This window comes from Podarcis vaucheri, assembly GCF_965113315.1.
Source record: "Podarcis vaucheri genome assembly, chromosome: 10".
In the NCBI taxonomy this organism is placed as follows: Eukaryota; Metazoa; Chordata; class Lepidosauria; order Squamata; family Lacertidae; genus Podarcis; species Podarcis vaucheri.
Genome location: NC_138748.1, coordinates 47,603,997 through 47,621,010, shown reverse-complemented (window position 1 = coordinate 47,621,010; position 17,014 = coordinate 47,603,997).

The window sequence follows — 17,014 nt, the reverse complement described above, 5'->3', positions numbered from 1 at the left end:
ACAGGAAGTCCCTCCCATTGCACTGGATGTAAGCAAGAAGGCAGGCTGGTGAGAGCTGGCTGAGGGTAGAGTGAGGTTGTTGGTGCAACACCATGCTTACCCTAATGGACCACCCTCCGCCGTTGATAGTCTGTGTCTCTTACAGGGAAATGCATGACTTCTCTCTTCCCCAGAAGAGAACCACAAGCTGCCATTTTGATTGTTACATTGGAAGTGTGAAAGAAGAAGTATGAATTGTTGCTGCTTCTATTCCTCCACACAAACGTGCCTAAGACAATCAAGGAATGGGTTCATCTTTTTCCTTCCCGTGTTCTGGTCTCTTGGGCCAAAGGGCTCTTAACAAGCATTGTGGCAGCACCAAATAAAAATGAGAGAAGATAAAATTAGAGTCATAGAATTGTAGAGTTGGAAGGGACCAGACTGAGCTTTGCATTCTTTTCCCCCTCCTAATTATGGAAAGGAAAAAAACATACTGGAAGTACCTTGGAAGGCTGCGGAAGATCAAAAAGCTGCCATTTGGGGTATGCTTGTTTTTCCTAATCCCGACATCATGAGGTTAGGCTGTTAAACCCATTTCATCAGGAACTTTCCCTCCTCTTCTTTGAGGAGTGTTTGTGAGTGTCCTTTTGCTAGCTGTTACGAGACACTTTGAGACACTTTGTTTACCTCTGTCCTGGCTAATTGAGTGTGTGGATTTACGCCCATGAAAGGCCTTGTTCCAAACTGCCAAGAGCTCTGCATCATTATTTCTTATCTAACCATAACTGCAAGAAGCCTGGAACAAACTTACTTTAGGTTTTAATACAATAAAGGCCGTTACAGCCCCAGGTCAAACTGGTGCTCCCATGGCATGACAATCTTATGTGCATTTATTCATACCTTATATATTATTATTATTATCATCATCACTATTATTTATTAAATTTTTATATCACCCTTCATCTGAAGATCCCAGGGTGGTTCGCAACAGGAAAATATAAAATGAGAACACATCAGCAGTAGGAAAGTGTAGGAAATTTGATTAAGTTTGCATATAAAGGTGAACCTACATAATGTACACAATCTGAAACAATTTGTGGACTGAAAAACAGCCATCCTTTAAAATTCGCACTTCTCTGAATTTTGTGGTGCTGTCATCCAGCCTGACAAGGTATACAAAAACGCATTACTGGGCTAAAGTGTGCATAAAATGTTTACATTAGTGAAAACAGAAACAAAAATACATTATGCAAAAGGAAATCGCTTGCAGAAATATGTACGTTAGTCAGAACTGCATGCAAAAATGCGCTTACTTGGAGAAATTCGCACTAAAATGCTGATGAATTTCCATGAGGATTTTTTAATAAAGAAGTTGCATATCGCTGCAGAAATGTGGAGGATTGTACTGTATTGGCCTGAATATAAGCTGCATCCGCAAATAAGCCACACCTTTAAAATTCAAAGGGGGGGGGAGAGAGAGGGAGAGAGACAATACCCAAATATAAGCCACTCCCTTAAAATTCCGCAGGCACTCACACAGTTCTGCTTTTCCCGCTCCTCACATAATGGGCAGTTTATCTCTGGGGAGTGGCCTCTGCGAGTGGCTGCCCACCCCTGCACTCCCCCAAGTGTGTTCTCTCTGCTCCCTCCCCTTGCTTTGCCTTCTGCCTTTGGTAGTGCTCGGGTGTGCGGCTCCAGCATTGGGCTTTACAAACACACCCCAACCCATTCATCCCTACCCGTAATTTTGGTACACTATGCTCCGCGTTGCCTATTACACGGGGGCGTTTTTGGTTTAACCCCCTCTTCTCCATTGCTTGTTGTTGCTGGAACGCCTCCCCACGAGGCCCTGAGGCGTCCAAGCAGCATCTCAGTGTCCCTGCTGCCTTTTGTTAGCCTTCTTTGCCATGGTGAGCCATGTGGCTGGCGCCATTTTACTTGCGACCGTGTGACTATCTCTTTGCTGCTGGCTTTATTCCTTAACCCCTTCAGTGCAGTTTGTTTATAATGTTAGTGGGTGCTGGTGTGCTTTCAGCACCTTTCCACCCCTTCCTCCCTTCCATTCGCTTGTTGTTGCCTGAACGCTTGAGCGCTTCACCACGAGGAGCTGGGGAGAGCGATATCGTAAAAGCCCATTTTTGTAAGGTTGTGAATTTAAGCCGCACTTAAACTTTTCACGATAGGAATTTGGAAAAAAGTGCAGCTTATATTTGGGCCAATACGGTATCTGGAAAAAATGAGAATGTGAGTGAACCAAAACTGACAAATCCATCTATTTCCATTTCCCTAATTGGAAATATACTTAAAATCAGCAAAGTCACAAAACAACAGTAAAACTCTCCAGGAGCAGCAACAGTCATAATTCCATCACTTCTCAGAGACATTAATTAAACAATCCATTACAATGACAGCTCCTGCCAGAATTAATGAGGCTTTCATTTTTCCTTGGAACATTAATAAAGAGGTGAAGTGCCACACTTTTCCTGGCAGCTCACTCCAGAATGTAACATGAGATATAAAACCATTAACCAAGGGAGAACCACACAAAGCGTAAGAAAAATCTAAAATTATGGATATACTGTACCTAGCAGCCTTGGTATTCTTAGAACCAGGACTGATTTCATCTGCTGTTAGCCATCAGTAAAGTGCTGCTACTGAATAATATCCATCAGAATTTTCATTCATCGCATAACAAACCTTGTTGCATCCACAGTTGTTGATCGCCTTAAATTCATGATGACTTTTGCATCGGAACAAATAGGATGGTAACTTTTTTGCCAGCAGGTAGTGGCTTGTACTACGCAATCAAATTATCACATACAGTGCTGTGACCAGAAGGCTGTCCCCAGGCAAAGGATATAAGCTGTAGCTCAAGAACGGATGCTAGTTGACAGTAGCCTGACTGCTCTGCAAACCAGATGTGTTCACTAGGGATGCAGTCTAACACAATTCATTTGCCAGAATACAAACCGCCTTCCAGTCTTATACTACTAAGAAGAACCCAACAGTCTGTCTACCCTATCTTTTGGTTTCCTGCAGTGGCCAGACAGAGGCTTCCAGGGAGGCCTCAAACGGGGCATGAAGGCAAAAGTTCATCCCTCATGTCTCATGCCAGCAGTTGCAATCTCAAGACCATGGAAAGCACTGTTTGAAAACCCTTGTATTAAATGTTCTGTTGCGCTCTTACCAAGTCAATATTGCAAGGGTGCAGAATATTAAGCTTGGGGCCAAATGTGGTCCTCCAGGTCTCTCCATCTGTACCTTGAACCACTTCCCAGGCTACACCCGATCCTCAACCACACACCCTCTTACAAGCCCATACCCATTACTGACTGTGCTTTGCACCCTCTGTTAATGTTTTTGCCTGGCTGGAATGCCTGGTCCTTGAACCCCGATAACACCTTGCTTGCCTGGATGGAGGACAGAGAGAGGTATGTGAGTCTGTATAAAAACCAGCCTACCGCACAAAGCTACACAACCTGCTCTGTTCAATTTTACCTCTGCTCCTGCCCCACCATTAGCATGCAGCCTCTGGATTGTTGCCTAGGAGGGAATGTGGCCCACACTCTGTCAAGGTTTCCTTGCTGTAGTGCTATGATTGTTGCATTTCCCATTCTGAGTACAGCATTAAAAACAGTTGCAAGGATTGTTTAAACATACTCTGTTAATTAGGGAGTGCATGTATTGAAGCCTCGTTGCACCAGTAGTGGCAGTTTTTGCAGATGGCTGTTGTTGTTGTTTAGTCCGACTCTTCGTGACCCCATGGACCAGAGTACGCCAGGCACTCCTGTCTTCCACTGCCTTGGTCAAACTCATGTTGGTAGCTTCAAGAACACTGTCCAACCATCTCGTCCTCTGTCGTCCCCTTCTCCTTGTATCCTCCATCTTTCCCAACATCAGGGTCTTTTCCAAGAAGCCTTCTCTTCTCATGAGGTGGCCAAAGTATTGGAGTCTCAGCTTCAGGATCTGTCCTTCCAGTGAGCACTCAGAGCTGATTTCCTTCAGAATGGATAGGTTTGATCTTCTTGCAATCCATGGGACTCTCAAGAGTCTCCTCCAGCACCATAATTCAAAAGCATCAATTCTTTGGCGATCAGCCTTCTTTATGGTCTAGCTCTCACTTCCATACATCACTACTGGGAAAACCAAAACTACTGGGAAAACCATGAGTGAGTGCTGGAGGGCCCTGCTCTTGCCACTTACCATCTGGCTTGGGGCGGGGCCTGAAACCTCATAAGGACTGTGTGCTGCTTGCTGCCTGCTGCCCAGGAGGACTCCCCTGAGTGAGTGCTTGAGGGCCCTGCTTTTGCCACTTACCATCTGGCTTGGGGTGGGGCCTGAAACCTCACAAGGACTAAGGACTGTGTGCTGCTTGCTGCCTGCTGCCCAGGAGGACTCCCCTGAGTGAGTGCTGGAGGGCCCTGCTCTTGCCACTTACCATCTGGCCTGGGGCAGGGCCTGAAGCCTCATAAGGATTGTGTGCTGCTTGCTGCCTGCTGCCCAAGAGGAGTCCCCTGTGTGAGTGCTTGAGGGCCCTGCTTTTGCCACTTACCATCTGGCTTGGGGCGGGGCCTGAAACCTCACAAGGACTAAGGACTGTGTGCTGCTTGCTGCCTGCTGCCCAGGAGGACTCCCCTGAGTGAGTGCTGGAGGGCCCTGCTCTTGCCACTTACCATCTGGCCTGGGGCGGGGCCTGAAGCCTCATAAGGATTGTGTGCTGCTTGCTGCCTGCTGCCCAGGAGGAGTCCCCTGAGTGAGTGCCTGAGGGCCCTGCTCCTCCCTGCCACTTACCACCTGGCCCAGGGCGGGGCCTGACAGGCCTCACTAGGACAGTTGTTACTGCCGGAGAGGCACAGAGTGTTTTAAAAATGTTTTTAAAAAATTTCTTTGGATTTTTTGTATGTGGGGGGTGGGGGTGGGATGGATGTTTGGTTGGGCTTGGGGAATTATTTTTTTTATTTTGATGTTTTTGTAATTTTTATATTTTTTGTTTGTATTGTTCTATTGGTTTTGTTTGTTTGTTTAAGGTGTTATTTTGTTTTTAGGGGGAGGGGTCAGGGCTGCCGGGGAGTGGGCCCCAGCCCACAAAATGGCTGGGACATGTTCCACAGGGGGGGATGCACTGGGACAACCGATCTCAGTGATCACGGGTAGGAGGAGGAGTTACGCTAAGACCAGACCATGTCATTACAGAGGAGGCAGGTTTAGTCGTTGTCTGAGGACTATCCCTGCCTCCGGGTCTGGTCCTGACCGGATGGATACTAGAATCAGCAAGGGATACCCACATGACCTGAAGGTGCTGCTGTGCAATGCCAGGTCAATGATTCATAAGACCACTGCCATCCATGACTTGATCATGGATGGAGGATTTGACCTGGCATGTGTAACAGAGACTTGGTTGGATGAAGCAGATGGGCCTGTCCTTGCCGCTGCTTGTCCACCAGGTTTCTCTTACGCACAGCAACCCAGGTCACGTGGGCGGGGAGGGGGGGTTGCAGTGATTTTTAGGAAGTCATTAGTTTGCACCAGGCGTCCTATTGGGAAGACCCAGTTTTCTGAGTGCATGTTCTGGAAGTTGGGCAATAGGGGCAGTACAGGATTCCTTTTGGTGTACCGACCTCCCCGCTGCACCAAGGATTCCCTGCCCGAGCTGCTTCAGGTCGTGGCGGATGTTCTCCTGGAGACACCTAGCCTGGTCGTCCTAGGGGATTTTAACATCCATGCCGACACGACCTTACAAGGGGCCGCTCGGGACTTCGTGGAAAGCATGGCCTCCATGGGGCTGTCCCTGAATAAGTCTGGCCCAACCCATAGCCGCGGACATGCCTTGGACCTGGTGTTTACCTCTATGGATGTTGGTGATCTGACACTAAGTAAAAGCGAAACGAAAGAAGTGCCATGGTCAGATCACTTCCTGGTGCAACTGGACTTCTCTGTGACCCATCCCCTCTGCAGGGAGGTGGGACCAATTCGGATGGTCCGCCCCCGCCACTTAATGGATCCAAATGGTTTCCAGAGAGTGGTAGGGGATGCTTTATCCCATGTTGATGGCCTTTCAGCTGATTCCCTGGTGGCCCGCTGGAATGTGGAGTTAACCAGGGCTATTGACTGTTTGGCTCCGAAGCGCCCTCTCCGATTGCATGGAGCCGGGACAGCCCCGTGGTTTTCCATGGATCTGAGGGCAATGAAACAATCGTTGAGACGGCTAGAGCGCCGGTGGCGGATAACTCATTCCGAATCTGACCGGACACAGGTTAGAGCTCAACGTCGAGCCTACCAAGTGGCGATAGCGACGGCGAAGAAGAATTTCTTCACCGCCTCTATTGCATCTGCAGAAAACAGCAGCAGGAGACTTTTTCAGGTGGTTCACAATTTAGCGGAACCACCTGCAACATCGGGGCCCAGTACGGGCCACATGTTCTCCTGCAATGATTTTGCAAAGTTTTTTGCAGATAAAATCGCCCAGATTCAGGAAGAAGTAGACTCCACCGTGGGAGCAGGGCCAGGGCGGGAGAGTGCTAGAGTTCTGTCTAGTCGAGTTGAGTGGGATCAATTTCAATCTGTTACCTCCGAGGATGTGGACAGGCTGCTTGGACGAGTGAAACCAACCACCTATCTCCTGGATCCTTGCCCATCCTGGCTTATAAAAGCTAGCCGGGAAGGACTGGGCGATGGGCTTCGTGGGGTGGTGAATGCTTCCCTCCGTGAGGGAGCCTTCCCAGACCCGCTGAAAGAGGCGGTTATTAAACCGCTTCTTAAAAAACCATCTTTAGATGCGGCCACGATGGCCAACTATCGCCCAGTCTCAAATCTTCCATTCCTGGGCAAGGTGATTGAGCGAGCGGTTGCCGAACAACTCCAGGCACGCCTGGAAGAAGCGGACCATTTGGATCCCTTCCAGTCGGGATTCAGGCCTCATCATGGGACTGAAACTGCCTTGGTCGCACTGGTTGATGATCTCCGGCGGGCTAGGGACAAAGGTGAGAGCTGTTTCCTAGTTCTGCTGGATCTCTCAGCGGCGTTTGATACCATCGACCATAGCATCCTTCTGGAGCGTCTTGAGGGGCTGGGAGCTGGGGGCACTGTTATACAGTGGTTCCGCTCCTTCCTCCTGGGCCGTGTTCAGAAAGTGGTGGGGGGGGATGAGTGTTCAGACCCCTGGGCTCTCACTTGTGGGGTGCCTCAGGGCTCTGTCCTCTCCCCCATGCTTTTCAACATCTACATGCGGCCGCTGGGAGAGATCATCAGGAGGTTTGGGCTGGGTGTTCATCAGTATGCAGATGACACCCAGCTCTACCTCTCTTTTAAATCAGAACCAGTGAAGGCGGTGAAGGTCCTGTGTGAGTGTCTGGAGGCGGTTGGAGGATGGATGGCGGCTAACAGATTGAGGTTGAATCCTGACAAGACAGAAGTACTGTTTTTGGGGGACAGGAGGCGGGCAGGTGTGGAGGATTCCCTGGTCCTGAATGGGGTAACTGTGCCCCTGAAGGACCAGGTGCGCAGCCTGGGAGTCATTTTGGACTCACAGCTGTCCATGGAGGCACAGGTCAAATCTGTGTCCAGGGCAGCTGTTTACCAGCTCCATCTGGTACGTAGGCTGAGACCCTATCTGCCTGCGGACTGTCTCGCCAGAGTGGTGCATGCTCTGGTTATCTCCCGCTTGGACTACTGCAATGCACTCTACGTGGGGCTACCTTTGAAGGTGACTCGGAAACTACAACTAATCCAGAATGCGGCAGCTAGACTGGTGACTGGGAGCGGCCGCCGAGACCATATAACACCGGTCTTGAAAGACCTGCATTGGCTCCCAGTACGTTTCCGAGCACAATTCAAAGTGTTGGTGCTGACCTTTAAAGCCCTAAACGGCCTCGGTCCAGTATACCTGAAGGAGCGTCTCCACCCCCATCAGTCTGCCCGGACGCTGAGGTCCAGCGCCGAGGGCCTTCTGGCGGTTCCCTCATTGCGAGAAGCAAAGCTACAGGGAACCAGGCAGAGGGCCTTCTCGGTAGTGGCGCCCGCCCTGTGGAACGCCCTTCCAGCAGATGTCAAAGCGATAAACAACTACCTGACATTCAGGAGACATCTTAAGGCAGCCCTGTTCAGGGAAGTTTTTAACGTGTGATATTTTACTGTATTTTTGGTTTTTATGGAAGCCGCCCAGAGTGGCTGGGGAGGCCCAGCCAGATGGGCGGGGTATAAATAATAAATTATTATTATTATTATTATTATTACTTTAACTATACGGACCTTTGTTGGCAAGGTGATGTCTCTGCTTTTTTAAGATGCTGTCTAGGCAGATGGCTGTAGCCATACTAAAGAAGAGATAATATTAAAATAAAAAAATGCATCAGGAGATCTGCTAAGATGAGAAAAAGAGCCCAGCTGAACCATACCAAATGACTATGTAGTCCAGCATCCTGATCTCCACATTCACTAACTAGACACCTCTGGAAAACCAATAAGCAGCCAAGAAGGTGGCTGGACAATTATATGCCAAAGGAAATGATAACTAAAGGAAAGAGAAGTTTGAGTGACTTTTTTGCATTGATCTTCACTGCAGAAGATAGCAACATCTAAACCACTTCCCCTCCACTCCCCAGGGAGTGTTCTCTCTGCATAGGAGCATAGGAAGTTAATTTAGACTGAGTCAGTGCATTTGTCAATCTATCTCAGTATTGTCTACACTGGCTTGCAGTGGCTTTACACAGGATTGTCTACACTGGCTGGCAGCAGCTCCCCAGGATTTCAAACTGGGTCTTTTCCAGCACTACCTGAAGATGCTGCGGATTGAACCTGGGACCTTCTGCATGCAAAACAGATGTTCTGCTCCTGGGCTATGTCCCCTGAAGAACTAGAAGGTGACAACAGACTGAGTTGCCGATACTTTCACTCTTTCATTATCTTAATAGCCCAGCCTCCTTCCTGCTTTGGTTGGATTTAAAGAATTCATTGTTGTTGTCCTGATGCTTTTAGCAACATACTCTCCAAGTTCTCTCTCTCTCTCTTGTTTAAAGTGCCTTTTTGTCAAATTACATGTTTGGCCAGAATTATTGTGCTCTCTTTTGTCCTCCTTGCTCAGCAAAGGTTTCAGCTTGTTGACATTTTGAAAAAGAGTGTCGATATTTTAAAAGAAACCCTGATACCTGGTAGGTCTGGATTTGAATGCAACTACCGTATTTTTCGCCCCATAGGACGCATCAAGTTTTTTTGGGGGGAAATAAAGGGGGGGCAAAATTATTTTTCCCCCCAGGCGCTTGTGGGGCCGGCAGCGGGGAGAAGCGCTCTTCTCCCCGCCGCCCGCCTTCAGATCAGGTCCGGGGACAGCGGGAAGACGCGCTGCGCCTCCCAGCTGTCCCCAGAGCTTGTGGGGCAGGCAGCGAGGAAAAGCACTCTTCTCCCCGCTGCCCACCTTGCATTCGCCCCATAGGACGCACACACATTTCCCCTTCATTTTTGGAGGGGGGAAAGTGCGTCCTATAGGGCGAAAAATACAGTAATGGGCAGCATATGTTAGATAGCCAGGCTAATAAGAACACTCGTAGTTATTCCCTATGGCCATGGGCATTAAAGCTGAGTGGGATGAGTAGCTGCGTATGTTTCCTTTAGAAAAGGTCTTAATTGTCTCTTCCTCAAACAGCACTTCTGTGATAAGGAAAGTGCCCCATTGCACCTTCCTGGCTTAATTATAGAGACTCGAAACTCAAAGTCTCTCGAAACCATAGAGCCTACGGTTGCTATGACAACTTCCATTCTCAAGCTTCCTGCCACTCTCCCACACTTATGGTGTGTGCAAGAAGGGAAGATGCAGATACAACAGTGATGACAATATAATTGGCCTGTTTACTTTCTTGATCACAAGGAGTATGAAAGTTCTTGGCCTCCTGTCCCATCCTTAACTCCTCCATCTAGCAGGGGACAGGAAGCTATTACATAACTCATAGGTTTTCAACCTTTTTAAGTCCACAGCTCCCTTGACCAACTACATTCTTTCTGCAGCACCCCTGTGGGGCTCAGGAGCCCAGTTATGTCACCCCTTGCCTACAGAGCCAGCAGTCCCTCATTGGTTTTTGAACACCCTCCCTTGTGGAGTGTTCCCTCAGCCTCCTCTCCTCCCCCCCATCCTTGGGAGTCCTCCAGGCAGCCACTGCTGCCGCCCCTGGTCTCTGAGCTGCCCACCCTGCCCCAAAGAGAGGTGCCTCCTCACGGTGCTCCACAGGGGCCTGGGAATCACCCCTTGGCCATTCCCAAAGGCGCCATTTGCCTGGGTAGTGTGTAGCTAGGGCTGCTGCAACAAACAGCCATGCAAGCCTTTGGGAGGCAGAGACGCAAGAAGGCATCAAAGGAGGGAGGAAAGGAAAGAGGGGCAGAGACCAGTGTTGCCCACAGCACCCCTGGCCATCATTCATGGCACTCTAGGGTGCCATGGCACACTGGTTGAAAGCCACTGCCATAACCTCTGGTTATTCTGAAGTAAAGTCTGATGATTATTGAGGTGTTTGGGAAGGAGGGATGCCATAAATATGGATGCTCCAAAGTAGAGTTATTTGGTAAATAAAGAGACTTAGGACATGGACTGTCAGGAATGCAATCTAGAGCAGGACTGAAGGGGAGCAAAGGAAGGAACTGCTGAACAGGAGTGAGGGACACCAACACAGCAACAGCAGAGAACAGAAGAATGCTTTCAGGTGTGTTTACCTTGCTGCAGGTATTGGGAGCATTTTTCAGCCCACTCTTCCAAAGGTCACACACCAGTAGTGAATAGGACCAGAGGCAAACATTTACAAATAATTGGAGACTGGCTGTCTCCATCATCTCCTGCTTTTGAGCTTCTTCTGGTTACTGCTGTACTTCTGTTATTTACAAGATTTGCAGAGACTGAATTAGAAGGAACAAACTTTGCTGAGCAGTGTGCTGCTACAAAACTATACAAAGCTGAAATTAGACAGAGCCCCCCTTTGCTGAGCAGTGTGCTGCTACAAAACTATACAAAGCTGAAATTAGACAGAGACCCCTTAGTTCCTTTCCCTGCAAGTCTCACTCAGAACCGATTCTTCCCATGCAACCATTTAAAAATCGCTTCTAAACCACTTCTAAACCATTTCCTAAATCCTACTTAGATTACGGTACTCTCCTGGAGACAAAAGAGCTGGAGTCACATTTTTGTCTGATCCAGCAAGGCAATACTCCTGCCTTTATAGGCTGGGCTTGCCCTACTTACATAGCATAATATGCCACATCAGAAAGGCACAACTATTTGTTTGAACAGAAGCTAGATTTGCCCTCCAATATGGAGTTGGTTGACTTGTCAAGGTTTTGGAGGCTGGGGCTCATATTCCAGGTTACTCTTGCATCATTCAAGTTGAAAGGCTGAGTGGCTTTGTTTGAAGTAACACTCCCTCTGACTTGGTTTGTACTGTAGGGAGAAATAGGAGTTATGCAGATTTACTAAGTAGGATGCCAAATGTCTTTATTTTTTAAAAAAATCTCAAGACATGAACTTAAGCAGAGACATCACCTTGCCAACAAAGGTCCGTATAGTTAAAGCTATGGTTTTCCCAGTAGTGATGTATGGAAGTGAGAGCTGGACCATAAAGAAGGCTGATCACCGAAGAATTGATGCTTTTGAATTATGGTGCTGGAGGAGACTCTTGAGAGTCCCAAGGACTGCAAGAAGATCAAGCCTCTCCATTCCTAAGGAAATCAGCAGTGAGTGCTCACTGGAAGGACAGATCGTGAAGCTGAGACTCCAGTACTTTGGCCACCTCATGAGAAGAGAAGACTCCCTGGAAAAGACCCTAATGTTGGGAAAGATGGAGGGCAGAAGGAGAAGGGGAAGACAGAGGACGAGATGGTTGGACAGTGTTCTTGAAGCTACCAGCATGAGTTTGTCCAAACTGTGGGAGGCAGTGGAAGACAGGAGTGCCTGGCGTGCTCTGGTCCATGGGGTCACGAAGAGTCGGACACGACTAAACGACTAAACGACTAAACAACAACATGCCAAATGTCTTAATTTTTTAAAAAAAACCTCAAGACATGAACTTAAGCATAACTCTGCAGGATCAGGCCAAAGGCCCATCTAGTCCAGCATCCTATTCTCCAGTGGCCAAACGGAGGCAGTCTCCCCACTTGTAATTCTCTACAGCTGGTATTCAGAGTCATACTGCCTCCATCACTGGAGGTGGTACACCGTCATCATTGCCAGAAGCTATTGATAGCCTTTTGCATGTTCATGGGCTTGTCTAATTCTCTTTTAATGCCATCCAAATTGGTGGAGACCACTACCTCTTGTGGAAGCAAATTCCATAACTATGTGCTGTGTGAAGAAGAGTGCAACATAAGCTATAATAATAATAATGGACAGAATTCAGGCAGAGAAAAGCAAGAAGCGATGTAAGATGAAAGCACATAGCAACATAAAAGAGTCCTGGGAACAGAATATCAGGAGATGCAACTACCTGGATTGAAGTTCACTGTGCACAGGGTTTCTTTCTGGTGGCCTTGTTCAAAGTCATTTTAACTGTTTTCCTTCTTCACTTTAACGAGGCTCTGTTTCACCTAACTGTTCACAGCGGTGTGACCTACACACAGCTAACTTTGGATATTGGTCTTTAATCATAGCTTTGAGCTGCAGGGTGCTGCTTTTAGCAGCCAACCAAATCACAATGCAGAATGCATCTCTCTGTGACTCTCACTCTTTCCCTGGGTTTAAAAATTGGAGGGGGGGGAAATGCTTTTCATGAAAGATGATGATGGACAGCTGTACCTTTCAGGCTGGTTATGTAAGCTTCCTCATTGCACCTGAAAATTCAATAAAGCACACTTCTTTGAAGTTATTTGAAGGGACATTTGCTGGAGTGGGTCTTCATCATTTTCCCAAAAAGTCAAGAGCATTTGTGATCCAGCCCAATGCTCCTGAAAGAGTCAGAGGTGTGTATTTTGAATTTTGAATCTGAAGGGCAAGCGTGAAAGTGTCCTGCCCTCACATTTTCAACCTATTCTCTTTTCCTTCCTCTTTTTCAAAAGTGTTACTCTCTTCATCTTATGTCCCACTGGTGTTAAGTGTTTTAGTGCACTATTCTGGTGGAATTGATGGCTAAGTTTATGCCCCCACCCCACTTTGCTGTTTTGAAAGGTCTGCTTTCCAATCCAAGTGCCACAGTCGCTTCTGGACAACCTTTAAGGGGGCATATGGCAGTGGTGGCCAGGACCAGAGACACAAGAGGGCAGAGCATTGAGTGTAAATTTTACCTTTGTACAGTAGGCTAATTTCTACACACACACACACACACACACACACACACACCTCCATCCTTCACCCAGGGCAAGGGAGAGTCATTATTAGAATTCAAGGACATATTCCAACCAGGCAAAAATATTTGAGAAAAATGTAAAACAGAGTCTGTGGTATATGCATAGCCCCTAGTATAATAATACTCAACTCATTTGTCAAGTATGAATCATTATGTAGCCAAAACATCATCATCCAGACAAAAAGGGAGATATTAGCAAACTCAAGAAAACCCTTAGATTTTCTAAAGTATCCCCCCCCCCCAAAAAAAAAGGATTTGGATGGCCAAAGTATTGGGAAATCTTGGAACAGGAGGGAGACAAAGTGAGATTGCAAAGTTATGAGAAAATGAAACATAAAGTACAAAATTGGCTTCAATATCATCAAATAATGGAGTTTTTCAAACAGGATAGGAAAATTGGCTTTCAGGTGGAAAAATCAAAATTAGAGACTGAATTGTTAGAACCCAATACTAAGAACTTATCAAGAATGTATAACTTGCTGCTGAAATGGAACACACAAGATGAAACAGTTAAATCGGCTATGATTAAATGGGCACAGGACATTGGTCATAACATTATGTCTGCTGACTGGGAATGGTTATGGAACACTGGTATCAAATTTACGGCATGTAATGCCTTAAAGGAAAACATTATGAAAATGGTTTACAGGTGGTACATGACCCCAGTCAAGCTGGTAAAAATTTATCATTTGCCCGATAATAAGTGTTGGAAATGTAAAGAGACTGAAGGCACCTTTTATCACCTTTGGTGGACATGCCCGAAGATTAAGGCCTTCTGGGAAATGATCTATAATGAAATGAAAAAGGTACTTAAATGTACTTTCCTGAAAAAACCAGAGGCCTTCCTCTTGGGCATTGCCGGCCATTTGGTGTCAAAAAGGGATAGAACTTTTTTTATGTATGCTACAACAGCAGCAAGAATACTTATCGCAAAGTATTGGAAGACACAAGATCTACCCACTCTGGAAGAATGGCAGACGAAGGTGATGGACTATATGACATTGGCTGAGATGACAGGCAGAATCTGTGACCAGGGAAAAGAGACGGCGGAAGAAGAATGGAGAAAATTCAAAAGTTATCTTAAGGACTATTATAAACTTGATGAATGTTAGAATGTTGTGGTTTTCAGGAATAAAGGGATACAGTGATATAAGGTCAGAATAAATAAAAGACTAAGATGATAGAGGGTGGAAAGGAACAATTGGGAGTTGCTATAAAATTTTGGACATTGGGATGCAGAAAGGGGGGGTATGGGGGAGTCCCGGAAAAGAGGTTTATGAAAAAATGTTATGAAATTATACGTGTTTGTATGTCTTTTTAAGTGTTTGTTTGTTCTTAAAAAATTCTGTAAAACCAATAAAAATTTTATAAAAAAAAAAAAGGATTTGGGGTGGGATGGAGCTCAAGGTGGAAGGAAGGGCACACCTTGCAAAACAGCTATATAAGGATGGCAATCCAGTGAGCTTGGAATGCTGACTTCATGTGTGCCGAGGGGGAACTGGGAGTGGGGAGATGGAATGGAGTATCTTGAAAAAGGTGTGACTGGCTGGAACCTTGCATAGGAGCACTCCACACTAATATTTTGTAGGAGATGACATATGAATAGGAATAAATAATTGTCACTTCTGTTGAATTAACTGACTGGATCTCATGTTGTACAATAGTTTCTACAATGTCATCATCATTATAGCAAAACAGTTCTGGATATTCTTAGAGCTTGTTTCCTGGGAAAAAAATAGAAAGAAGAATTCCTGGATGCCAAGATACAAGTCTGGGGCAACTACTCTTTGGTGAGAGAACCGCAGCAGAGTCACAAAATATGCAGCAAAGTAAAGAGTGGTGATATAGGCTGTTAGACCTTTATGATATGTCCTTCCAAATGAGTTCTGAAGTTTCCCTCTTCCCCCAGCATAACAAAAGACCATATGTTGGGCAAGTTTAAAAAAATAGTTTACTTACAAACTCTGTAAAGGTCTGGTTCATGTGCTTTTCCATACATACATCAGAAAAGTTGCACAGGCAACAAAACTTAGCTTAGTTACAAAGTAGTAAAAGTTTCTAAATTATTGGTATAGGAAGAGTGGCTGATGGAAGCCATGCAGTTGAGCTGGAGCAACCAGCTCAAACCTCATCACACAATGAGCTTCTCAGGTAGACTGGGTGGAACAGTAGGCTTGGTTATCTATTTCCTCCTAAGGTAAAGGGAAGAGGCATAGGACAGGACAGCTTACTCTGTGACATTAACCCCTTCAGGCATTAATAAGACTTAAGCATGTTGGTTATATAAGGCTGGTTATCCCACAGAGAAACCTACAGCTATTGTCTCTACATTAGCCAGCCCATTGTAACTTCAGGTTTTCACTTGTTCCTGACATATATTGAAATAACTTCAAGTGACCCTCTTTAGTTCTTCATCCTTTCAGCAGCACTCTGAATTATCAAACTACTGTAATGTCCAGGTCCTTCCTCTAAGAGATATTTGATGTAAAATTTATGATTGCAAAGTTGTCAAGTTCTCCTAAGGAGAGTGCAATTATGTCTATTTACTGTTAGGATTTTACTAAGCATCTGACATGTCCTGTAACTTGAACAAGCAAAATAAGAATAGACTGGATGAAAGAAGAATGATAGTGCCCTACTCTTCTTTTATTCCATCAAATTATTTCTTTTCATGTGAAAATCCAATTTATTTAATACGGTGTCACAATGTAATGAAATGCTCCTTAACCCAGAGCCACCTTGTTTTCAGAACAAAAATAGGACAAGGGAAGATGACATATCATAATTAGTTACTCTAGTTACATATATTTGAGGACATATAAATCATATTATTGAACTATAGTCCTACAGTGTTTGTGGGCCACAGAACATAGGAGAGTTTCATAAGAACATAAAAATAGTCCTGTTGGCTCAGGATAATGGCCCATCTAGTCTAGCACCAGTTCTCACCGTGGCCAAACAGAAGCCTGTTGGAAACCAGAAATTGGGACCTGAATATAAGAGCATTCTCCCCTCCTGTGGCTTCTAGCAACTGGCACCAGAAGCATACTGCCTCTGGCTATGAGTTTCAATAGATTAACCTAACCTTTATCAGCCGGGTGCCTTCCAGATGCTTTGTACTACAACTCCCATCATCCTTGACCTTTGGACACTGGCTGGGACTGTTGGGAATTGGAGTCAGAAAACACCTAGAGGGCGCTAGGTTTGGGAAGGCTGCATCAACTCAGCAGCTAATGATCCTGACACACTGAGTAGTCTTTCATTCACTGCCGTGTTATTCTCTCTCCTTGCAATTCACAATCGGGCTGAGATCAATGGGATTTAACATTGGCCAAGGGCAGATGAGCACAACTGAAGGCAGAGAAGACCACAGGGTTCCCAAAGGCAGTGAGATGGCAGGGGAAAGAGGGCAGTGGGGAAAAGATATAACCAGGAGGTGCTGAAAGCTCATTGCCCTGGAAAAGGATTTTATGGTGTACAGCAATATATGCAGCTACAATGACATATAAGATACCGTTAAAAAATACAAAATGACTGGCTCATCTTGAGAAAATGTAAGCAACTGAATAGACCTGTTGGCACACAAAGATATTCAGGAGACACCTGAAAGTTAGCACCAAGAACACCTGCAGAGTTCTATTTCTTTATTTCAATTCTGTCACACCATTAAGGAATCTCTGCTGGAAGAGTATTCCACAGCGTAGGAATGGGGACACTGCATACTC